Genomic DNA, 27,803 nt, shown 5'->3' on the forward strand with positions numbered 1-27,803 from the left:
CACTTGATGTCAGTCCTGGAGGTCTAGTAGTATAGCATGTGACTGGTAACCGAAAGGCTACAGGATCGAATCTCGTTCGGACTATGGAAATTTTCAGTCTGGCTTCTATCTAACCTTCAGCTCTCGGCTGTGTGAGTAGTCACCAGGAACGAAACGTGATTACGGTTCTATGCTAAGCTCTTTCCCCTGTTTCGATAACTGGTGAGGGTCACGTGGATCGTCCATGGTGTTGAATGGAAAGACTTACACTCGTCCATTGAGCCAGATGCAATTATTATTATGCACTGTGCGTGTCTCAACTTCACCAGGCTACTCCCTTACAAAACGACTTATGGTGTTATTTTATGAGTAGTCCCTTTTTCTCACAGTCCCAGTCTGAACTCCGTACAAGATGTGACAACCATGTAGGAAGATTTGGGAGGTGTTTATGACAACAATAAAGACCACGAACACTTACAACGTGTTGTATTATGTCATCTGTGGTTAAGAGACGTTTATCATTGAAAAGGGATAATTCTATAATTTCGAGTATCGATACCGGATTTGTCGCGCGATATGTCGCCCTGATAGTTGATAGCGACTAGTCCAAGTACTATGAATCAGTCAAAACAAGTCCTTGTAGGGGCTTACATTTACATCCACATCTACATATACATCTACATTATGCATACCTCTTTCCTAACTAAAGCAAAAAGCGAAGAACATTTCTTTGAAACTCTACTTCTCACTGTGATGCACTAGAATAATTTGTTGAATTAGCATTGTGGCGTATGTCAGCATCTTTGTATGTTAAGTAAAAGACAGTGTAACAGCCTGCACCTAATCGTCATGACCGTAGCAATGTATCTGTTGAGCTATGGAAGGTAGTACATGCCAGACGGTAAGCAGCTTAAGTACCTGAAGGCCTCCACTTCCTCTGATAAATTAGTTTTATCTCACATACTACAGCTAAAGATCTATGTTTAGTATTAATCCAGCATAATGATCAGAATAAGTTGAAGATGGAGGAAACCTTTGACTGTAGCCTTAGTAAATGATAATATGTCCTACGTTACTTTTGTGTTCTTAGGTGTGAACTCAAACATTTACATCCAAATCTACATTTCTATCTATGCCCCACAAGCTATTTATGATGTATGATGGCGGACACATTAACAAAGTCTATGGGCTGCTCTTGTGTGGTTAGTTGTACCTGTTACTTGAATTTCCATCTTGAACAGCATCAATAAATGGGTTAAGTTTTTCTATACTGCACGATTTCTATGAAGCAATTTTATCTCCAAAGGTAAAGCAGCCATAACCTTTAATTAATTTAGACTGAAGCGGTTAATTAAAAACGAGTTTCTCTTTGAGGTCGAGCACAACTAATCCAATAGCTTTATTAAAAATGTACTCGCTGATGTGCAAATGACATGAATGCGTAAACGTACCACATTACACTCATATAACAACACCTGCTGTAATCTCTAAATTACAAAGTGGAAAATGGTTGACTACTGACAAAGCAGACTCCCTTATATTCGTGAAATAGACCAAACCGTAACAATCCCACCTGTTGCAAACACATACCGAGACCGGATATTTACTGTTTAACTAACCTGTTTATGAATGCATACAATTTAATTATAAATAAATTAAGTCCACGAAATCCATATGATTTATATTTTGATAATACACTGTCCAGTTACTTTAATGTACAGACATGTCAAAAGCCTGAATAAACAATATTTGCAGCACGGACGTGCAGAAAAAGAGTGAATGAGGTTCTGAAATGTATCGGAAGGGATGCAGAGTGATACCAACTTAATCGCCAAGGTCAGCTTGCTGGGTTCCTCGGTTGAGGATCCATAGCATGAACAGCCCGAAGTCCGATCCAGGTAGGGCCACAGATTCTCGATTGGGTTTACATCCGCCGAGTCAGGTGAGTAAGATAAATTAATTTTGGAGCTCATCGAGCCACACATGTACATTGTGTGACATGTTGCATTGTCCTGCTGGTAGATGCCATCGTACCGAGGAGGAAACAAACTATATATAAGGATAGAAATGGTCTCCAAGGACAGATGCATACTTGTGTTGACCCACTGCGTCTTCCAGCGTGACAAGATCACTCAGGGAAGGCCTCGAAAACATTCCCCAAAGCATAACGCGCCGTCCGGCGTCCTGGTCACACCCGGCGATTGTTGCAGCGTCGTTCTCGTCAGCGGTCGTGTATGCGATTTAGTGTAAAACATAATTCATCTGAAAAGGCTACCTGCCGCCACTCAGAGGACGTTCAGTCGCGGTACTCGCATGAACATTCCAACCTCCTTGGCCGATGAATAGCGTGGGAGCATGAAGCAGGCTCCCGCTGCAGAGGCCAATATGCACTAACGTTCGAAGAACAGTCTTTGAGGAGACACTGTCGATAGCCCTTTGGTTGATCTGTCCGATCTGTTGCCCAACCGTTGCATGTCTATTCACCCACAGAACCCCTGCAGCTGTCGTGCACGCCTGCTGTCCATGGGCCATGGTGCACTGTAGTTGCCTCGGCACCAGTTCTGAATGGCGCCATTTTTTCATGTATCGTATGCGTCAACCACATCGGAAAGCGAGCAGTTTAAAACTTAGCCGTTGCTGAAATGCTTTCACCCTTGGCCCCAAAGGAAATGATCATGTCCTTTTGGATTTAAGATGAATTGCTTCTTTTCCACATTATGACATTGACTGGACTTTTTCCTGCATCCACCCGACACCCTTTACGTACCCTCCACTGCTTGTGTTGCCACCTGCCATCGTTGACTGATTATTGAATGTTGGCATTGAACATAGGTAGTGGTCACAATGCTGTTTCGACCAAGCAATCTACAATATCCATCCCTCCACCTCCTAGTGTGACTGTTGTTAGAAGTGCTGCACTCTACAATCTACACAGGCTGTAAAAAAAAGTACTGTGTTCAGGTGCACCAGGGTATAAGATGTGTGTATAGAAGGGTTTTAGTGTTAATGATTCATTTTTCACGGTCATCAGTGATACTCTCAGTTTGGAGGTAAAACGTTTTAGCAGTATTCATTCTAGACTACAGCCATGCCCCACTGCAGCAATTTCCCACTAACGAGCATGTACTTGTGTTGAACAGTTCCAGCCATTAGAACAGGGTTGCATTGTGGTCCAGCGGCAAGCTGGAAGGACGTGTCGACGCAGTGACACACATGTTGGGCACAATGTTTCCCGCTTTTCAACAATGGTCAACGGACTCGTTCCATGACTTTGGAGATTTGCACTTCAATTGCCGATAATTCTTACGCACTTTACGCCACTCGCTTTGATACAGTGTTTTAGTTACAATATGGGTCAACAGATCTTGTAGCTCATGACAGACATGTGCCTTATTATGACATTAGCGATCGAATATGAGTAATTGACTGTCCCTAAAAAGATATTTCATTTATTTCTGCTCTTCTACTTTCTTGAACACGTCTCTCTGTTCCTTGATCTCCAAGGCATCGCCAAGACTTGACGTGCGAAGAACAAGAGCTCCGCTACAGTAGATGGAAAAGTTCATTTGCTGTCACGCTTCGTCCACGTTCAGAGCTGATGCGCCTTCGGATTTATTTGCACAGGCATAAAAACGAGAATCCACAAAGAGGCACGACTTAAGTTTACCAACTGTCTAAGACACGGTTTCAGCTCTCACGAACACCTTCGTCGGCCTAAGAGGATAAGAGTGGAAAATGTTGTGCAAAGGATTCCATCTTTCACTGTCGATCCCTCACTATAACGGAAGATATCGTGAAACTCAACATAGTTAACTAATCACTACATGGCATAACAAAATAATATTATTTAAATAATACTAATTTACTTTTCTTTATTTTCTTGATTTTTCCAAGAACAGATGTTTTTGCAGAAAAACTCATTTTTTATTTATGAAAATGAAACTCCCTCAATTAATCGAATTTGATCCGACAGAGGACTGAGCTATTCCCAATATAGTTCATGTAAATAGAAGATGGATCACTACTGTTATCTGCAGAGGGAATTAAGCGGAATCAGCGGCGACGAGCAAAAAGGTGTACCGGACCTGGAATCGAACCCGGGATGTGGTGCTTACTAGGCAAATACGGTGACCACTGTGCTATCCGCAACACAGCGTGAGCGGAACTGCACAGAGTATCTCCGCACGCCTCACGGCCCATGCATACTGCAACCGAGCGCACCTAACCGCAGTCCCTGCCCATTATACTCCCGTGCTTTACCCAGAGTTTCTCACATGAGGTCGGACGTCTTTCGTGCACTCGCACTGATGAAAGTGGGTCCATTGCCCAGCCAGGTTCATCAGTTAGACGAATGCGTAGCATCTGTTGCTTCGAAACAACAGTCACCACGCAGATCTCGCAGCTGTGAAATACTGCATGTAAGCTGAAGCGGTATCACTGCTATCAGCTGTAGCCTATTAAGCAGGAGATCCCGGGTTCGGATCCCGGTACGGAACACATTTTCACTCGTTGCCGCTGATTCAGCATACTTACAACTAATATACTTCGTCGGGAATACTTGTGCACGTTTCATTGACCATCCCTTTGTTCATGACATGCTGTACACTAGCAAATAATTTCTCCAGTTTGGATACTTTTGCTTTCATTGTATGGGATTTCCATGTACATGATTTCCTTTTTTGTAGCGAACAATACAAAAAAATAATAGGTTTCCTTATCCACACTACATCTTGGGTACTAAGATGTAACAGTCCTGTTTGTGCCTTCACATCATTAATCGTTAGAGCGTTAGTTTCTCAAATTAATTCAGACAAAAGACGATTATTTCCGTCTTTACCATAACACCTTAACGTGCTACTGTTCTATGGTCAAATACTGTACAAATACGTTCCATGCATGTGTCCCTCTCTTCACCTCTCTACATAAAAGAAACGGTAGAGGCTATTCCTTCCTTGGATCACTTGACCTAGGTGTGGGCCTTCAATTTCAGGGGTCTGTTTGCCCACCTACCCAAAACCGGGCACTGTCCGTCTTAAATCTTTAACAGTATGCACACTATCCCCCTATTCCATCTTCACTTTAATAATGAAGTTTCTCTTTAGTATATCGACGCTACTCGGTTTTATTCCAAACGTGTGTTTTCTAACTCCTTGTTTATTACATTCACCTACTTTTCCTTGCAATGTTGGTAATATATAATGCAAGGTTTCTACTCTTACGGTGTTCTTCCCACATTTGTTAATCATTGATAGCATTTCTGCGCTTGTCTAGAGATAACTACAACTGATACAGTTGGCGGACTGCACTAACGCTTTATCTTTATTTGTACGTTAATCCGTCACATCAGTGTTACTGATGGAATAATTTCCGTTTCCGTTCATCTGCTTGTTTTTATGACGAAGCTGACATAAGTATTTTTTCCATATACGTCGCCTGTTTTACTTAACGGTATGCGTTTCCTGTTGCCGTTCGTGTGTTACTGCTCCATGCTACGCTATCGTTGGTACCTCTATGTATACTGCGGAAAAGAAGGTTTTCTATGACAGAAACCTATGAATGTGGGAATAGGGGTGATAAAATAGGTACTCCAGTCGAAGAAGTAAGGAAGAGGAAATTTAGGAAGTGTGTGTTAAAATCTAAGAAAGAAAGAAGATAGAAGCCCCAAAAACTTAATGGCATACCACCTTCTACCACAACGTCCCTTTCGCAATGGGTTCTTCACTCAGACGCTGGAGGATGAAGTGTTTTCGGCAACGTACTTGTCTCTGTTTCACGTGTAGAGGCCCCGAAAAATGATTTTGACATACCCCTATTTCGAGCATGATGGCTTCAAGTGACGACACATCACCATTACAAGTAAATCAGTTGATTGTAATCATTTACAAAACTACTACTGGCTAATGGTGTCTAACTTCCAACATAAAAATTCATAGAAACCCAATTGTAATACATCACACAATATAAAAGTATAAAATTCTCATTATACATCAGTTACGTAGTAAATGGTGATCACTCTGGGACATCATGTGCTATAATTGTAAGATTACGTTCATATCGTAATTTTCATGTCTCTCATTCTCGAGAAATTACGTTAAACCCTCCGTAATAGGGCAGTGGTAATTTTAATGTCATTCTACGGCTAGAATGCGGACAGGGCAGTGAGAAATACATTAAAGTAAAAGATCATAGAGTAGTAAGATTAGAAGAAACTGCTACAGGGAAAACGCACACAGTCCCCAGAGGCTCGTTGCAACTGATAATGTAACTATGATTTATTCAGATAATCGCCGTAATCACACTTACATCTATGAAATTATCTTCAAAATTATCTTCATAACAACGAAAAAAGAATGTTACATGCGGCAACCAAACGTACAACACATAAAACTGATTAGTGCAACATTCCCGAGACGAAACATGTACACTATTATCACAGAGTGCCCATTCTGCTACATCATAGTACATTACATAACATAACGCAAGCATAACTATTGCCGTACAGGTATTGTTCAAAATTTCACCCACCATGATCACGACCGAGTGTGCACTTGCTTAAGGATTCCAGGAATTCGGCATACTGCTTCCATGTCCAGTAAGGTCCGTGTAAATATCGCATGTAGTCTCATACATTAAGCTCATTCACATGTCCACTGTGTCTTGTCCTAGCTCGCGATGGAGCTCAACCACCGTTACTAACCTATTGTCGTCCAAACTGTTCTCCAATGTCATTCTTAACATAAAATGCAGAATTTGCCAGTGTTTCGTCATACTGCAACTACGTAAGACGACAAATTCTCACCGGCACGACTTCTAACAACTGTCGGAGGAAAAGTCGAAGGAATGTTTTGGACACTACTCCGTTCATTATATTACGAGATAGGAAAGGTCAAATCACAGAATAGTTGATTTCAGCTAATACATTCACAGTAAAGTGTTCTAGCTGAAGCGACGAATGAACATTTGTACCAAGGACACGATAGTGCAGAGGTTATCGAATCTGCCTAGTGAGCAGGAAATCCAGCTTCGAAACCGGGTCTTTGTACATATTCTCATTCGTCTCTTGAGCGTGCCTGTATACATCACAGATGTTTGAAGCTTGAATAATCTGTGGAACCTATATCTGGGCTTCAGGCAGTATTCTCCATTTCGTTTGACGCTGAGGTGCTATTCCAATACAGATCGATAGCCTCTGAAATGCTGATCGAACTTAGGAGATATACCAAATAGGCTAAGACGTCAATGGAAATTTGGGTTGAGGAAGGAGACGTGGTAGTTTCAAAAATGGTTCAAATGGCTCTGAGCACGATGGGACTTAACTTCTGAGGTCATCAGTCCCCTAGAACTTAGAGCTACTTAAACCTGACTAAGGACGTCACACATATCCATAGCCGAGGCAGGATTTGAACCTGCGACCGTAGCGGTCGGGCGGTTCCAGACTGTAGCACCTAGAGCCCCTCGACCACTCCAGCCGGCTGTCAGTGAGGTTTCAGAACTAATAGATCCACTACAGATCATATTTTTACCACCAGACACATCCTTGAAATATGTCGACATCCACCAGATGGTCATTGATTTCAAAAAGCTTACGATAGTATCAAAAGGGATAAACTGGAAGGCATGCAAGACGCAGGAGTATAGGAGTATCAAACAAATTAATAAGATTGGTTCAAATGAATTTGAGAAGAACACTATGTAAAGTAAAAGTTGAGGGCACTTCATCAAAGACATTTGAAGTTAACCAAGGACTGAGAAGGGTGATGTGCTTTCGCCTATTCTGTTTAATGTCGTCTTGGAGAGGATAATGCGAAAGACACAAAGCGGCAAGCGTGAAAGAACACTGTTTAATAGAGTGACGCAGGATCTTGCATATGCAGATGATACTGATTTGTTATCCAGGGAAACAGGACCTCGAAGAAAAGCTTGAAAACCTAGAAAACTAGAAAGATATGGAGCGGAGATGGGGCTGATAATTAATCAAAGACCAAATATATGTTAACATCTAGGAAAAGGCTTAGTGAAGGTGAAAGAAGCATGACTTTGAAAGCGAAAAAATTTAAACGCTGTGAGAGCTTTAAACATGTCGGTCGTTGGTAACTGAGAATAATGAGAGAAGAAATACATGCAAGGATTACAGGTGGTAACAGGATCTTCTTCGCACTGATTAAAGTATTTAAAGCAAGAAGCTTTGGTAGGAATCTGAAGCTGACAGTGTATCGCACAGAAGTGAGACCTGTGGTGATGTATGGTTCGAGGACGTGGACAATGGGATAAAATGTAGAGTTGTTCCAGAGATGCGAAAAATCTTTCGGCAGTGAATGATAGGGGATTTTGGCCAAACAGAAACAGTAAAGAGATCAGAGAGTTGTACAACAAACCAGGTATAGTGACAGAAAAAAAAGAGTAATAGACTACGTTTATTGGGACATGTATAAAGAATGGTGTAGAACAGCACAGTCAAGAAAGTTTACATAGGAATGGCGCGTGGTAGCCGTATAAGGTTCAGCACAAGGACTAGATGGCTAGGCAACGTGGAGGAGGACTTGAGAAGAATGGGAGTTAGAAGATGGAGTGCGAAGGCAACCAGCAGTGAAGAGTGTGTGGAGCAGGTTACACCGGCTGTAGTGCCAAGGAGTAAGTAAGCAAGACTTCGTAATTAATCAGAACCGCTAATGAGACCACTTTGCTTGACCTGAGGCTGAAGTATATAATTATCAAGACACCATTCAAGTTCACTTCATTTCCGTTTGATGCAGAATCTATAAGGGTAAACACTGTCTGTCTGTTGTAATTTTGTCTAATACGCAGTACGAAAAGATCCCAAAGAAACAGAGCATCAACTGATAAAAGAAATGTAACTAACATTTTGGTAGTGGCTGTAAAACCCACTTGACTGTACGAGCAAGCCTGTATGTACGAGTGGAATCAGGAGTGTAATGCGAATACTACATTCCAACGAGGTTCCTCCTTTCCATACTTGCTCTATCAACAGTTTCATGGTTATGATTTTCAAAAGCGTGTTCATGTTGCGACATTTGCCGAATTTAGTACTCTCTGTAGCTCTAACAGTTTTTGCCTTGTTCGATGAACTGCAAGTCTGCACAATTTGCCTCAACATGCAATATTCAATGACAACACGTTGCTTGTTGTAACTGCTTTTAGTCCGTGTCATGATCATTTCATATGATCACAATTACAGGTTCCGTTGCACTGTACGTAATTATTTCACAATCGATTGAACATTAAGTCGTATGGCTTTATCAACCTAGTGACGATACAGCTTTGTGTAACTACTGGCATCTCCTTTCTTCCATTGTAAATAACTGTAGTTAGTTTAACACAGCAGGTTAGTAATTTTATTAACGGCATATGATAAGAACCAGTTTGGTTGCTGCAGTTCCTTTATGTTTTATGAGAATTCGGCTTCCGTCACTACGTTATTCGTGACTTATGTTCGAATTACCGTTCCTGATATATTTTACGTAATTACTTTGTAAGTGTATTTTATAGTTATTTACCCTACTTCCTGTCATACGTGTCAAATGACGATGCAGTGTGGTGTAAGCACTGTCACCTTTTCCCTTGTTATTGTACGTAGTTGGATTGTTACCTTCGTTTGTATCTATTTCTCAATTGTTTGGACTCATCGTGCTGTGATTTTTATTCTTTAATATCAGTGCTGTAATTGTATATAATAGTAGAAACTTTAACATAGCAAGATATTAATTGGCATTAAACGATTGAAACTAACAATTGTTGCTATTTTATCATTCCACTTGTTAATCGACAAGTTTTCTTGTAATCGCTTTAATGCACTGCACATGGTCTCTTCGTGTGAGCACATTTATTACTTTTCCCTGTTGTTTCTACATTTATTTCATCACTTGTGTAATAAATTACTCACTGTTTTATCCGTCTGACGTTGGTGCAACCTTGCTTAAGCTTTTGGAATCTGTTCTTTTATTGTACAGACATGTAGGAAATTCAGCCCAGCTCGTATTCAGTTTGCCGGCAAGGGACAAAAATTCCGACATTTATGCGTTCAACGACAAGATGTTATGTGTTGTAACTGCTTTTATTCTGTAGCCACCATCTCTTTCTGCGATCACAATCACTGGGTCTGAATACTGCACGTATTTACTTCACAGACTATTGAATAATAAGTTGTACGGCATTACTGACCTTGGCAACGATACAGCTTGGAATAACCAGTAGTATATGTTTCCTTCCATTGCAAATAATTATAGCGAGTTTAACGCGGCTCCTTTATAGTCAAATTAACGACATACTAGAAAAAACACCAGTTTGATTGCTTTAGCTATTTTACATTTTCACAGACAATGCATCTTTTCTAACTATGTGATTAATCACTTATGATCGCTCTGTAAGATCGTAATTGACTTCCTGATATATTTTACATAATTATTTTGCAGTTGTCTTCGTAATTCTTCACTTATCGTTACAGCTCTCAAATGACTACGTAGTTTCTTGTTAGCACCGGTACCTGTTCCCTTTTTATTGAGCGAAATTGTTGATGACTATTGTTCGTTTCTATTTTTCAATTATTTGTATTAATTGCCTAATTGTTTTTGCACTTTAATATCTGTTCTTTGTTTAAGGTGCTGTCATTACTTGTAACGAATACGATCTTACAGTCGACTATCACGCTCGACAGAGGCCAATTATAGTACTACATTAACATGTTTACCTCTGTCGTGGAGCGGCCCTATATGGGCAATTTACTGTATTAGTCGACCACAATGTTATTCGACCTGGAAGTGAGAACGCTATGGGGGGCTTGTCATATGTTTTTATCGTCATATTTCATAAAAACACGCTGAAAGAGTTGATAATATATGCACAAATGTCTTGAAATCATTCATAATGTGATGGGCTTTACCTATTCACCAATGCACTTGTTTACTGCAATGTCACCGTGTGTTTCCGATGGAGGCCGCGGGAGGCGAAGTGCAATAACATTGTGATCAGGATGTAGGCAGTAGGTCCTGTCTGGTCGGCAGATCGTTTACGATCAGTGTTCTAGGAGTTGGTCTTTAATATCACATACGGAAACAGAACAACTATAAGAAGACTTTAGGACAACTTAATTAGCATTTGGTACTTACTTTTCCGTGTCCAGATCAAATTTTATTTTTCCAATAGTTAGCCACCGCTACGGCTTTCTCGTTGGCTTGTAGCAGGTCATTAAAACTACAGGGCTCCGGCAGAAATCAGCACATGAGCAGATGTGTCTCGTCTTATACCTCTCCGCATCCTCAAAGAACGTCGTCGTCGTTAGTCAGCAGTCCCCACTTGCACAGATTAGTTTTGCATCTGGGTACACCAGCCCTCAGCCTATTTAATATTCTCCACACTGCATAAGGAAGTTTGTTTCCAGGTGCCATTTGCGGTTTGTTCATTCTCCCATTTACGGACTATATTCTCCTCCTGTGAACCGTCAAGGATCTTGGTTCTTGCCATAAAGCTATTTCTAGACTTAAGCCCCCGAGCCTGGGTGACGTGCCCATTCAGTGGGTGTCGAGAATCTGTTTCTTTCTTTGTTCTGCTGCCACCTGCCTTCTGATCTTGGATGGGGAAATTCCAGCAAGTAGATACAAATTCCCCGTTGGTGTGGGTCTGAGACAGCCTGTAACAATTCTCATTGTCTCATTTACACTTACATCAACCTGATTAGCATGTGCAGATGCTTCCCATACTGGCGCTGCATAGTCTGCTGCAGAAACACACAGAGCAAGTGCTGATGTTCTCAGTACTGATGGTTGAGCTCACCATTCATAGTTTGTCAACCTGCGGATGATGTTATTCCTGGAGCAGACTTCAGCCTCGGTGTTTTGGCAATGCTGCTTGAACGAAAGCGTTCTGTCAAGTACAACCGCAGGGTATTTAGGTGTTGGACAGTGCTTTAGCTTCTTGCCTTACCATGTAACGTCGAGCTCAACTCCAGCACATCTATTGCGCGAATGGAAAGCATATATTTGGGTTTTGTCAGGATTTGGCTTGAGGTGATTGGCGTGGTAGTATTAAGCCAGTTCTTCAAGCGCTCTAGAGAGATTTCCAGATGTTGCATCAAAATTGGACCCCTGGACCACCACAGATGTTTTCAGCATATACGAACAGTCTTGAATCTTGAGGTATAGGTTGCTCATTAGTGTACACATTATAAAGAATGGGAGGAAGTACACTTCCTTGAGGTAAGCCATTCTTCTGCAGTCGCCATCTACTGTTCTTACCATTTAGGAAGACATAAAATCTTCGATTCTGCAGAAGACTACCAATAACCATCGTCAACCTACAGTCCCCTGTGAGGTGATACGATTTGCACAATATCTTTCCGTGGTTTACCGTGTCGTAAGATCCATGAAAGCTGCTCCCGTTATTAATATTTTTTCAAACCCATCTTCTATATGTTCCGTCAGGTTAAGTATTTGCCCACAACGAGATCTTCCTCGTCTGAAACCGGCTTGTTCCTTTATGAGCTTTTCATCTATAGTTTCTGCTACCCGGTTGAGAATCATCATCTGCAGTATCTTATAGAAATGGCATAGATGTGACACTGGTCTCTAACTTTTGGGATCCTTTACCTCCTTGCCAGGTTTTAGTAAAGCCACCACTCTCACCTGCCTCAAAATTTTTGGAATATTCAGCTCTTTAATACAGGTGTTCATCATTTGTACTAACCAGTTTCGAGCTTTGGGCCCAAATTGTTTTTTCTGGTCCGTTATAAGGTTATCAGTTTCAGCGGCCTTATTCAGTTTCATACTCTGAATGGCGTCTTCCAGTTCGGTTGCTGTGAATGAAGCATTGAGGAGTCCGTACTCTTTTGGTTCTTGGGGTATAACTCTTTCCCTTTCTCTTTTCCCTTTGGTTTTCCTATTCTTCAGAAGTTGGGTAGCAATCTGATTTGCTGTTACCCCGTTGCTCTTCTGCTGGTGGTCACTTGGGTCCCCACTTAAGTTTTTTAGTAATTTCCATGCACGTCTGCTGTTTTGTTTCATGTCAAGATTCTCGACTAGTTTGCACCACCTTGATCTTTTATCCTCAGAAATAGTCTGCATTAGTTCCTCCCCATCCTCCATCGTATCTTCGCTGAAGGGGTCCTGAGTGAACAGCTTTTGGTACCTGTCAAGTAAGACCTTGCTGCTGCCGGTCAGACAATGGATGTACTGGGTACGGCAACCCCTTGAAATGTTTCTCCTTGAGATCCCTTTTACAAGATCGATAAATCTACCTTACTCATCTGGTCGAGGGGGGATTTTCTCAATCTCTTCGTCCAATTGCTCTTTAAATTTCTGCCAGTCTGCCTTTTTGAAATGAAACCATCTTTGGAAAGACACCTCCTCTGGTTTAACCATGGCATTCACAACAGAAATGACGGGTCTGTGTAGTGTACTTGGATTAGGTTCTTCAAGAAGCTTCATGCACTGTGCTGCCAACTTCCCACTCACAAAGATGTTGTCAGGATTATATCCCCTTCTCCATCTTCTGTGGTTGAACGATGCTGGCTGTTTTGGGTCATGAATGAGTTGCAGGTCATTAGTGTCAGCCCACGATTCAAGCTGTACACCATTCTCATCAGTCTCATGATATCCCTATGCTTCACCATGGCAGTTGAAATCGCCCATGACAAATTAATATGGTCATATGTAAAATTGTTTGGTTCCTGGAAAACAAAGTTCACATCTGGTGGTTTGTACACAGACGTCACAGAGAACGTCTGGGCGCGAATGGTAAGTACTTCAATGTCATTTACTTCTGTCATTGCGGCTGATGTTACGTTGAGCCCGGGTCTGATCAAATTCGCACTCCCATACTTGTCGTGAGGTCTTTCAATGGCCAAATCCATTCCTGCTATTTTAGGTCTGTGGCTGGTGACTCCACGGTGCGTTTCCTGCACCAACAATACGTCGCATTTATGCTTATCGCACATGTCTGCTAATAAAACATTTTTATGACTAGAGAATCCCTCAATATTTATCGAGACCGTCACAAGGGTGGTCTTGATAAAGGCCGTTGCATCTTGATGCTAATATGGTTTTGGACTTTACCTTGATCTGGTGTTAGAAGGATTAGCCGGTGAAATCTTTCATCGTTTACTGGGTACGTCCGATTGTATCTGTCTTCAGTCTTTAGGCTCACAATCTTCTAGGAGGCTCCTTCTTTGTACCCCATTAGCATTTGGTATAAGGTTGTTATCAATGTGAGTTGCTTGTTTTATTCGTTAACATACTATAGTTCGATTCCCGGCGGGGTCAGGGATCTTCTCTGCCTCGTGATGGCTGGGTGTTGTGTGATGTCCTTAGGTTAGTTAGGTTTAAGTAGTTCTAAGTTCTAGGGGACTGATGACCGTAGATGTTAAGTCCCATAGTGCTCAGAGCCATTTGAACCTTTTGAACATACTATAGCTTTCGTCTTATTTCCTGTTTTCTTCAACTACAGGCAACGAGAAAATGTTCTACGAACGCAATCGGTCATAACAAAATATATGAGTATTAATAAATCCGAGGTGGTTTAAACATCATTAATTTTCGAAGTTGTTGCAATTTGTGAACAACATAATAATTCGATTAAATAAAAAGAAAACAAAAAAAATATCTGTGGGCCATACTGTCTAAGCGAGAGAATCAGCGGGCGCTAAGCTACTCCTATTACTGAAATAAACTGAAATAGCGCTAGTCTACCGGTTATTTTTGAATTAAATTTATATTTTGTTCTTATGACCTCACGTCTTTTTAACCAGTTGGAAGAGGGATGTCTATAAATAATTTGTGAGCAAGACGTATGAGACAGGCGAAATCCCCTCATACTACAAGAAAAATATAATAATTCCAATCCCAAAGAAAGCAGGTGTTGACAGATATGAAAATTACCGAACTATCAGTTTAATAAGTCACAGATGCAGAATACTAACGCGTATTCTTTACATACGAATAGAAAAACTGGTAGAAGCCGACCTCGGGGAAGATCAGTTTGGATTCCGTAGAAATGGTTGAACACGTCAGGCAATACTAACCTCAAGACTTATCTTAGAAGAAAGATTAAGAAAGAGCAAACCTACGTTTCTAGCATTTGTTGACTTAGAGAAAGCTTTTGACAATGGTGAGTGGAATACACTCTTTCAAATTCTAAAGGTGGTAGGGGTAAAATACGGGGAGCGAAAGGCTATTTACAATTTGTACAGAAAGCAGATGGCAGTTATAAGATTCGAGGGACATGAAAGGGAAGTAGCGGTTGGGAAGGGAGTGAGTCTGGGTTGTAGCCTCTCCCCGATGTTATTCAATATGTATATTGAGCAAGCAGTAAAAGAAAAAAATAAATAAAAAGTCGGAGTAGGTACTAAAATCCATGGAGAAGAAATAAAAACTTTGAACTTTGCCAATGACATTGTAATTCTGTCAGAGACAGCAAAGGACTTGGAAGAGCAGTTGAACGGAATGGACAGTGTCCTGAAAGGAGGCTATAAGATGAACACCAACAAAATCAAAACGAGGATCATGGAATGTATCGAATTAAATTGGGTGCTGCTCAGGCAATTATATTAGGGAATGAGACACTTAAAGCAGTGAAGGTGTTTTGCTATTTGGGGAGCAAAATAACTGATGATGGTCGAAGTAGGGAGGATATAAAATGTAGACTGGCAATGGCAAGGAAAGCGTTTCTGAAGAAGAGAAATTTGTTAACGTCGAATATAGATTTAAGTATCAGGAAGTCGTTTCTGAAAGTGTGTGTATGGAGTGAAACATGGACGATAAATAGTTTGGACCAGAAGAGAATGGAAGCTTTTGAAATGTGGTGCTACAGAAGAATGCTGAAGATTAGATGTGTAGATTACGTAACTAATGAGGAGGTATTGAATAGGATTGGGGAGAAGAGGAGTTTGTGGGACAACTTGACTAGAAGAAGGGACCGGTTGGAAGGACATGTTCTGAGGCATCAAGGGATCACAAATTTAGCATTGGAGGGCAGCGTGGAAGGTAAAAATCGTAGAGGGAGACTAAGAGATGAAAACAAAATTATATTCAGAAGGATGTAGGTGGCAGTAGGTACTGGGAGATGAAGAAGCTTGCACAGGATAGAGTAGCATGGAGAGCTGCATCAAACCAGTCTCAGGACTAAAGATCACAACGACAACAACAACAACAATGAATAATTTTAGAAAGATACCAAACGGCAGTTCTGTTTTAGTTGACTTGTCAGAGTTTATATGCGACGTAGTTAGGGGCATCCGGTAGCACAGCTTAACTGTGGGACCAAGAATCTGGCTGCAGCCACTGAAATTCACCACTTGACGTTGATGAAATCCACAAGTTGGATTTGTAGCATGTTTGATCTGGTGCTCATATTTTATTTTTATCCTCTCCAAGGAAACAAAATATTACAACTTTATAAACAGATCATCCAAAGAACGTTAAATCTATCTGTCGACATAGACAAGATTGATTGTACGCTCACTAAGACGTCACACATATTGACGTACGTCTGTAGAGCAAATTAAAACAAGAATTACCAATGAGGAAATACCCTACCGCCAGCAGACAGTCAAAATTCTGCTATCGGGTAGCTGTGTATGTGTTTCAGTGCCACCTATAGCGTATGGGAAGCGATATTTTAACTTTTCTTCAATATAAGCGTACATTTTAAAGGGGATAGTTATTGCTTATCTGAAAGACGCGTCATGTAACTAATCCCTGCGCAGTCTTTCTGCGTCGATCCTTCTTTCGAAGTGCAAAGAGCGAAGAGCACGTCACAAGTACGCCATTGGGAAGTGCGAATAGCAATAGAGGTTGTAAGGCTTTTTTTGTAACCAAAAGTCAACGAATTGGTACACCGATTGTAAAGTCAAGGAAAAACAAATACATGGGATGCAAACACGGTATTTTTTCAGTCGTCTACATTTTCTGTCAGTTCAGTCTCGATGTCTTGCCAGCGAAACCTATCACCTGCGATTAGAAACAATTATATCAAGTTCACATTATCGCTCACTAGTGATTTCAAAACACTATTAATTTATAATATGGCAATACATGTACAAAGACTACAAAACTACTACACGACAACATCGAAGCAAAGGTCTCGAGCATAAAATAACAAAAGCTATCTTTGGATGCCATGGTCTTTCACGTATTTTATAACATCACTCATCACTGCGAGGAAATCTTCGTGCTTTGTACGCACGTGCGGAACCATTCGATACAACATTAGCAACTGACTGTCATTCCCCACCACAGTGACAGATTGTCTGCGCGTCGTCCATGGCCTGATCGGATGCGGTTCAAAGTAGTCCAAATTGCCTGAGGCAAGCTTCAGGCATCGTTGCCAGCAATGTTTCCATTCATCGATGGTACTGAGTTCATTTTCCGTGAGTGTCCTGGCTGTGATGAGAGTGGGATTTCTTGATCTTACTCTTTTTAGTTCGTCAGGGAATACGTCGTCTTTTATTGGAAGGTCGGTGTTATTAGCAGTCTCCTGGTATTCAAGCAGTAGTGCGTTTTCCCGTCTGATATCAGGACGTTGAGTGCCCATCAAGATAGGTAGCTAGTATATGACTGTAGGTGGTATGACCCACTAACAATGAGCATCACCTCGTTAAGTTGTACGTCTGTCTTTTTTCCGTGTGGACCATTAAACCAGACAGGCGCACAGTACTCTGCTGCTGAGTATACCAAACTCGGAGAGTGTCTGCTGACGATCTGCAACTAGAGCTGCAGAGTTTATGGAGAATGTTGTTTCTTATTTTGAGCTTAGCAGATACTCGTGTCAAGAGCTCCTTGAAAGAAAGTGTCCTATCAAACGTGATCCCAAGGTATTTGGGATGCATATTATGATGCAGTTTGTCTCCTACAAATTAGGCATCGAGGACTCCGTGTGCCGATCTATTGGACAGATAAAAATACAATTTATGCAAATAAAGGCTTAAGATGCCTACAACAAAATTTACGATTTCTTCACTTATTTCAAAATTTTTGTGTTTGGTAGCTATTGCCGAGTCGTCTGCAAAGCCAAAGATTCTGGGTGGTGATGGAGGGACATCAGATATACAAAGCTATCATTCAGTACTTTTGGGCAGCTAGTGTCTTTTTCTGTCGTTGCAGTAAATTTCCTTCCAGTTAACATGTCAATTTTTTTTTTCCGTTTGCATCGAACAAGTTTCAATAATTTATGAAGCAGACCATGCCACCAAACTGTGTCATATGCCTAGCTTAGGTCGACGAAAGCAACTGATGTTTTCCACTTCATTTGGTACCCTGCTTTAATAAATGTTGTTAAAGATAACAATTGATCAGCGCAGCTCCGTCCTGGCCGGAATCCAGCTTATTCAATAGGAAGCTTCTGAAAGATTCCTGGACTAATCCGACTGTATAGAATTCTTTCAAGGAACTTGCAAATAGTGCTCAGCAGTGTTATTCGGTGATAGTTCTTAGGCTGATCTGGTGCCTTGTTGGGCTTGAGTATTGCTATGATTTACGATTGATTCGTCTTTTGTGGGACTCAACAAGATATCATAAGTCAGAGAAGAAATCTGCCAGCAACCTTTTTGCTTAGTTCACACTATTCAGAAGAAATTATGAGTGCATTTCGTCAGTTTTAAGAGCTGTCGAAATTTGAAGTATATAGAAACTTCTTGGAAGTCAGATTATTCATTCGTGTTTTTTTTTCAGCAATGTAAGTTTGCTTCTGATGTATCGTGTACGATTTTTTTCCCTTGGTGCTCTTGATGTGGGTACTTAGTATGATGCAATCCTGTTAGCTGATATGCGAGTGTTGTTCCATATTTCAACTTTGTTTCCATCCAATTACCTCAGTAATGACCATGCTTTTCTACTTGATATTTAAAAACTCAGTGACTCAGCAGTCTCTCTCCACCTAATTCGTCTGGCTGTATTGAGGTCGTGATGTAGGTTATCCGCTATTTTCGGGTCCACGCATTTTAGAAAGTTATCATATTATTTCTCAGTAGATTCATTTCAACCTTCAATGTGTTGCTTCCAGTAGCCCCAAGGGATTGCCTTCTTTGCTGCAATTATAATAGCTCCAACAAGCCACTCATAGTTTTTTTGTTTTGGGGGGAATCTAACCAAGAAATGTGTCCAGATTTTTGGGAAATACGTCCCACTTTGCCTTTCTGAAGTTCCATCGAGGTCGTGGAAACGATGAAGCGAGTGGGATATTTGTCCGTATTTCGGTTAAGTTTGGACGCTATTGGCTGTGTGGGAAGTCTTGTAATAAGGACCTTGTCCTTTGGAGAAGTAATTTCCTTTCATTACTAGTTAGAAAGCATAGTTCGGGATTAAGTTTCTGTCTTTCTTACTTTTTCCTTTGCATCAAACACCAAATATAAGCTATTGTCTTCTGTCCAATTTACAATGGCCTCACCGTTTCCATCACTTTCTTCGTACTTCCATTGAGCATGATGACTGTTTAAATCCCCGAGGTATATGGCGGATGTTGTGATACCGGGATGATCTGTAGAGTCCAGGAGATAGCTGTAGACATCAATTACAGTTAGCCGCGTGGAGTGGCCGCGCAATTTGAGGCGTCATGTCACGGATTGCTCTGCCCCTCCCGCCGGAAGTTCATGTCCTCCCTCGGGAATTGGTTTGTGTGTTGTTCTTAACGTAAGTTAGTTTAATTCATGTGTAAGTGTAGGACAGTTTGGTCCGTTAGGAATTCACACACATTTGAACATTTCTTGAATTACTGTTAGTTCGGTCTTCACTGTAACTTGCGGAAGACATTGAGATCAGATACAAATAACAGGTGTGCAGTCTTGACTGACGATTGTACGTATGTTGCTTCGGTGGTACGTTGCTCCTAGTAGGTAAAAGCCAGGGATTTCTCCTCTATGATTCTTTCGCTCTTCATTTTCAGTATTCAATAACAGCAACAACATCGATGTTATACTTTGATAAAATCTTCTGTAAAATTTGCATTTTGATGTCCTCATGCCTTCAATGTGGACTTGATATATCTTGATGACGGCTCCAGAGTTTATAGCAGGAGGGTCCTCAGCAAACCATGTGAGTCCATGTCTTGTGATACATTCATTTTAGCCAGGAGATCTTTGAAATTACCCGACCTTCTCTGCTTATAGGCCTTAGATGTTTGCTTTGAAATGACTGTTCTTTAACACCACCCAGAGGACACGTGTGATTTATGTTACCTCAAGGATGTTAAGAGTCATTGTACCCCACTGTTAACAGTTAAAATGCAGCAGCGACTCAAAGGAAAGGTTCCGTACTTATTGGCTAATTATCCTATTCTACTAATATCCTGCGGAAAGTTTCATCCTGCGGAAATTTTGACAGTTACTTGCTTCCAAAGTTGTATAATATGTTGAGCACTACTCACCACTGACTAATGAAATCAGTGGAGGATGGTGGTTGGCCGTCAGATGGAAATCTATCGTTCATAGGAGAGGTAAAAAAATTATATAAATGATGATGATCATGTTTGCATCATAAAACGCTTCACATGTAGTTACTTCTTGGCAATCTTATTGATTACTGAATAAGGTTTACTTTTTTAAAGTTTTCTTACCTAATAACGGCCGCCATAATTGAACATGATATGTTTTTAAAAAAAACTGAAGACGACGACGAATGGAAACAGTTTTTTTGGAAGTGACATACGAGTGTTTGCCAAAATGAAACAGAGTTGCTTGTTTGGGTGCCTGTGAGGATTTGTCGTTTTACTGTCTTGTGCAAGGTCTTTCATCAGAACTTAGGGCGTTTCCCCAAGTTTGTACGAGGTATTACGCCTACTGCCACGGTACAGAAAGCCATTTAATTTCGAATAACCTACAGAATGGTTTGCCTACTGGTATCTGCTATACTGGGACGAAGGTCAGTAGGAAATCGCATCTGCGAAATGTTGATCTGAGTTGCTGAATACATACATTAACTCAGTTCACGCCAGTAACATGTGTGAAACCAGAGTCCATATTCACATAATAGTACCGGTAATTTGCAAGCTCTATTTTTTATGTACATTTTATCTCGTATTACTGTTTCCACTATTTAACTACCAGCAGTAGGCCTGTCTCTAGTTACAAGACGTATACCCATATATCTTGTTCCTAACCCACTCTTTTTGTAATTTTTGGTATGTATGTATATCAAAAATATTACAACTTATCTTCTATTGCACTTTTCGCACCGTTCCATGCTTAACACTAACACATTTATTCTGCTCTATGTTTCTATTACGTTCTTGCTTAACAATTTGTAATATGCATATACACAAAATTTAAAAAAATTCTGCTCCTCGGACTTACTCAATTAGCTTTTATACGAGATTCTTTCTCTGTACAAGGTGTATTGTTACAAACGGGCATGCTATTTCTATTTGATTTTACCAAGAGTTGTAGTTGTCCAACAATAAGCACTATACTTCACGACCACAACGATCATTTTAGTACCTAGGCATAACTATGTTTTGGTGATAATCGCGTTTTTCTGCTATCGTAACAACGTTACAAAATTGTCTCATGTTTAAATGGTTATTCCTTGTATTAATATAGGAATTTTTGTCAGAGAAGAACCCCGACATCTAAATAAATCTTTTACCTTTCCTATTTTTCTAAACAAAAATAGCGTTTTCCTTTTGTTATTCGCTGTCATCTGGGTTAGTGTGTTTATAGTCAGCATCACCTGGTGACATAATTTTCTTAAAGAAGTAATTTTTGTTATCCCGTTACATCTAATAGTTTTAGACCATGTGCATAAATAATAGTCCACAATTTATTTTGAATAACAAGTAACCATTACCAACGGCACAAATGTTTCCCTTGGTTGAATCAGTGGAACACTTAAGTCCTCGCTGTGTTGATGTTTATGATTTGTGTTTAAAGAACTCTATCTGTCTTCATTACCAGTCTACTTGTCTCAGTGTTACTGCTTTTATTCCAGATCTTACCACAGAGCCAATCATAGATGTTCCGAAGAGTTTTATGTGTAGATGTGTAATAAAACTGTGGTATTTAGTCTCCCAAACGAAATGGTTTATGTCACAAGTCATCATGTACTACTGTGTTTCTACAGTGGTGTGTTCCTACAAAAATTACTAGCCATTTATTTCTTGAAAATAAAATTACACAGCGAAGGAAATTATACAGGGTTAGTCGCTAAATATTGCCACCAAGAATGACTCCGAAAGTGTGGTAGGAACTGAAGAGTTTGTGGGATAAATGTTTTTCTGATAGCCGCTGTCGAGACGAATCCAATGATGTGTAACAGTAAGGTCTTTCAAGGTCAACGAAGGTCACAAAGGTGGCATTAACATCCATTTACAGAAGGCGTTCGAAGTGATAACCATTGGTATCAATGCAGTGTTGCAATCTTCTTATCAAGGATTCAGTGATATTCCTTATCTCTTCGGCACTTATCGAAGCACAACCTCTGACAATTCTCTCTCGCATACATGCAGGTGTAGTTGGAACGCCTTTATAGACTCTGTCTTTTACGAATCCCCACAAGAAAAAATCCAGAGGAGCCAAGTCTGGCTAACGAGCCGGCCATGACACATCTCCTCCGCCTCTAATCCAACGATTTGGGAATTGTGTCTGCAACTCATTTCTAGCCATCAGCGAAAAATATTCCTAGTTCCCAAAGGTACTTCTTCAAAAAACACACCTAATGTTTCTTGCAGGAATGTGGTATAGTGCCTACCATTAAGATTTCCTTCGATGAAATAGGGGCCTATAATTCTGTCCTCCAGAATCCCACACTATACATTCACCGACCACGGTTTTTGGTATGCCACTTGCCGCAGCCAACATGGATTCTCAGTTGCCCGATAATGTGTGTTATGCAAATTAACATTTTCATGGTTCGTGAATGTAGCCTGGTAAGTAAATTTGATTTTAATAAATGTGTCATCCATCTGCATCTGAAGTTGGGCCCATCGGCAGAGTTCAATGGGACGCATGCAAACAATACCAGTTAATTCTTAGTGGAGACTGATATAGTAAGGATGATATTTGTGGCGATGCAGAACACGAACAATACTGCTCTGGCTCATGCAGGAGTGCCTTGCGATTTGACGCGAACTAACACAAGGGTCTCAAACCAGAGTGGCAAGAGTATCGGTCTCCGTTTCCTCGTTAGTAAATTTCCTTTGCCGGATATGTTTATGATGCGCTAAAGATCCAGTTGTTCTCAATTTATCATATACATTTTTAAATGGTCGACATGTAGGCTGAGTACTCTGAGGATATCTTCCAGCATATAAGTCTCTAGCTCTCAGTGAATTTCGTTGGCATGAGAAGCATATAGACTTGTTTTTCGAAGGAATACATCATTCAAATTCCCTTGATTCGACAAGACTAGTCTTACCGTTCCTATTTGTGTTGTAATGCAAAACCGTCGAATGGTGTTTGCATGTCAATGGCACGTTAGATGGAAACACCGTATTCGGCGAATATTTGCTATTTACACGATACACGAGAGTGAATTGTCAGAGCATGCGCTTCGGTAAGTGCCGTTGTGATAAGGAATACCACTCAAACCATGGTAAGAAGATTGCAGCACTGCATTGATACCAATGGTTATCACTTCGAACACCTTCTGTAAATGGACGTTCATGCCACCTTTGTGACCTTCGTTGACCTTCAAAGACCTTACTGTTACACATCATTGGATTTGTCTCGACAGCCGCTATCAGAAAATAAGTACCACACTATAGCATACCATTTAAAAAACGAAGTTGACCTTTATATTTCTGAAGCGACCCCACTTAACAACGAAAAACCAACTTCATACTATTGGCCCCATTGACCCATGCAACATTTGTTCCACAAAGGTTTCGGTTCCTATCATACTTTCGGGGTGATTCTAGGTGACTCACCCTGTAGAAATACATTTATGTTGCTTGCGTCGATAGTACCTTACATTGCATTTACTGGTACTGCTACAGATTGCTGCATTCGTGAACTAGCTTATCATTTGTGGCCACAATGCTAATGATGAGGCCTAGAAACCGCTACTCGGCATCCAGCATATGTTACTTTGAATGTAAATCCTAGTGCCCTTATACAAACACGCTGTCTGTGAACAGAAGTGGTCGGGAGGCTGGGGCCACGTCCAGTCTTCCTGCTTTATTTTTCACTTGGTTTACCTAAAACAAATGAGAAGCATTACGGAACTATTTTTACAAAATTCTGAGATTGTAATCCATTACTAGCGACTTCTGCATTGACGTGACGCTAAACTTCCTTACTGTCCCCTGGTATGGATGGTAGTGGGGGAATGAAATACCCAAATCTGATCAAAAACTCCCTCAAAATCCATCAGCGTCTGTTCCGGTATCCAGGGCCTTTTGGTCAGCGTTTGTTCACTTAGTTACTGGAACTGTTAGACATACGGCTTGACGTCAACTATTAAGTCTTGAAACATCACGATCTCTATCGAAGATCTCCACAAAGTAATTATCAACTTGAAACAACCATGTCAGAAGAACAGGAAAGAATTTCACTACCTCAGGCCCTAGTCAATAGCCTGTTTTCCCATTGTGGTCACGAGATCCATGTGGAGAAGGACCAGAGCTTTTGAAGCCTTTTCAAACAAAACAAAAATTTTGCGTTGGCACACTCAACGTAAACACTCTTTCCGAGCAACGGAAACTAAAGCACGTAACGAATAAGACTGAGAGATTCAGCATCAAAAGTCTGGTATTGCAGGAAACTCGAGTTACAGATGAAAATCACTTCGGCTCTGATGGTTCAAATGGCTCCGAGCACTATGCGACTTATCTTCTGATGTCATCAGTCGCCTAGAACTTAGAACAAACTAAACCTAACTAACCTAAGGACATCACACACATCCATGCCCGAGGCAGGATTCGAACTTGCGACCGTAGCGTTCGTCCGGCTCCAGACTGTAGCGCCTAGAACCGCACGGCCACTCTGGCCGGCACTTCGGCTCTGAGAGGGTGTGCTCGCTGATAAACGTGCTCGCTCCAGCGAATGACTAAAACAGAAAAGAGATCCTTGGGTGACAGAATATTTCTGGGAACTTCTAGAAGAAATCACGAATAAAATACCGAAACATCACATCAAGACTGTACTACATAACTTTAATGGGCAGTTAGAAAAATATCAGAAACACAGAAGTACCACAGGACCATACACCACTAAAAACAGGACCAATAAAAATTGTGAACACATCACAAGCTTCTGTTAACGTTAAGTCAATACAATTCCAGGCGCCCACACAGAAACTGAAGCCATGGAAACGAGCCAATAAAACAGTCACAGAATTCTAAACTGGTTACATTATTATCTCGAACACGAACACCAAATTATTCCTCAGCATAAAACCTGGGGGAGTATTCTTAGGGCCGGCCAATCAGTTACTGTTATTGTCGTAAAATTTCAGCCAAACAGAATACGGACAAGAATAACCAAGATTTTCTGTGCTGATCCCAAATATATAGAACTAATAAAAATAATACGTAGGGCGTATACTACTAACTGGCCTGAACTCGCAGAGAAACTGAAGAAAGTAACAAAATCAGACGAGTCCTCGAGAAAGAGAAACTATAGCTGGTGGAACATCACACGCAGTCAAGCTGCTGTATATAGCATTCAAGTGGGGAATAATTTCAGTAGTCATAAGGCAGCAGAAATATGGCGAGAATTCTTAGGCGTACTGAACAAGTCTCTAAAACAACTCGATAAGAAAACACAACTACGACAATAACAAGACTACACAAAATAGGTGAAAACTTCACCAAGAACAGTAATAACAATTTTTATATGGAATTCAGAGAAAATTTAGCTCGTTACCAATCTCCTTCATGATGGACCCTGAGAAGCTGATATAAAAATAATTGCGAAATTGTAGCCAAATACGCCAGATCACTACTCAATTACGAAACGCCTTCTGAACAAATTCCATTTGCAAAAGAGCACGAAATCCTGGTTCGCTTCCACCGTCACACGAAGAAGTGGTTGGCATAATCAAATCACTGGAAAGCAGTTGATCACCTGTCGAACTTGCAATTATTGTAGAATTATAATTGCACCAGAAACACTTAACACCTGAAATTTACAGAGTAATATCAGAAGTCTGCAAAACAAAGAAAATACAACAATAACTGAAGAGTATCCTGATACATCCACTCCTGAAGAAAGGTTACAAAACAGTTACGGACAGAGGATTCTCAGTTCTTCCAGTAACTCAGAAAATTTTCTCTACAGAAATGTTAGACCGACTCGGCTACGACACTACGACACAGGTGTTTTACCAGAAGCCTTGAATGCGGCCTACACCACAGAAAACAATCGGAAATACAATGAGAAATCCACAACATCCAATAGCAAGAACGGAAAATTCTTAGAAAAGTACAAGGCGCTATTGTCCGAGATGGAACTTGGGTCAGATGACCAACAAAAGATCTGTACGAAAATCCTGACAATATCACAGACAAATCTGGGAAAAGTCGCCTACAGTTCTACGGACACACATGTTAATTGCAAGAGAAACGGACTCAATTTTTAACATCATTAATGGAAGTACGATATCAAATTACGAGAGTAAATTAAACACAATAAGGCCGACATCGATCGAAAATCATACGAAGGAATTAGGGACAGAGCCGGCCGCGGTGGCCATGTGGTTCTAGGCGCTGCAGTCCGGAACCGCGGGACTGCTACGATTGCAGGTTCGAATCCTGCCTCGGGCATGGATGTGTGTGATGTCCTTAGGTTAGTTAGGTTTAAGTAGTTCTAAGTTCTAAGGGACTGATGACCTAAGATGTTAAGTCCCATAGTGCTCAGAGCCATTTGAACCAATTAGGGACAGACAATAGATCAGAAATAAAATAAGAAACATGAAAACTGGACAAAGCTCAAGAAAAGAGAAAGGAAAAAATGGCCAGAGGAAAGGATGAAGAACACAGTGCATTTATGAAGATGTTTCCTGAAGAAAAAAAAAAGGAAATGGGTGTGAAGCTGTGACTGGTTCAGGTTCAAACTATGACGCACTTCTCTTAGTTGAGCCTCAAAACCCAACGCAACAGTGCGTTTTTAAATACAAGAGATAATGCATCAAACATGTATGTACTTTCAAAATGGATAACAAAGGGTCTCAGGGGTCGACGTTCTTGGAGACACGACACCAGCTCCATTCACCGCCACAACCTAACATCATAGTATGATGGTCTGAGGATGGTCAAATACTTACCGAAACCAGTTACCATTGACATAAATATTTTTGTGGCCGAGATTGCTTGTAATCCATTTTTATAGTACTTTTACCCATACCACTGTTTCTCCACGAGAAATGTTCAAACAAACAATTTAAGATAGAAAATATTACTTAATCTTCATATGGACTCAATGTCCTTTGTTTAAAAGTTGTTGCTTAACATCCAGTGTAAGGTCCAGGGTTCTTGAATGTCTCGGGCTGGAGCTGTTAATTTTGCAGTTGTAAATAGTTGTTTATTTATCCTTTCCCATGGCATCTCACACAAAATTTTAAAATTTCACACGTTAATATCAGAAAACAAAACTCAGAGCCCATCATGAATTTCAAAGGACTTCTATCAGGTTATAAACGGTATGTACACGTCTGAGCGAGAGAAAACCAGACTAGGGCTAGATTGAAGGTCACTGATGAAGACTGAGCAAGACTGGAGAACTTGCCCCCCCCCCCCCCCCCCCAACAAGAAAAACAATAAAAGAGTATTATTTTTCCATAAGATTGTAGAAAAGTCTATGAGTCAAAATAAACTTAATTTAATCTCTGACCTCTAGAGTATTTGTCAGATTTATATTATATAATGTTTCATCAAGATGTAATCTGCTTTAA

This window comes from Schistocerca gregaria, chromosome 7 (genome assembly GCF_023897955.1).
Source record: "Schistocerca gregaria isolate iqSchGreg1 chromosome 7, iqSchGreg1.2, whole genome shotgun sequence".
Taxonomy (NCBI): Eukaryota; Metazoa; Arthropoda; class Insecta; order Orthoptera; family Acrididae; genus Schistocerca; species Schistocerca gregaria.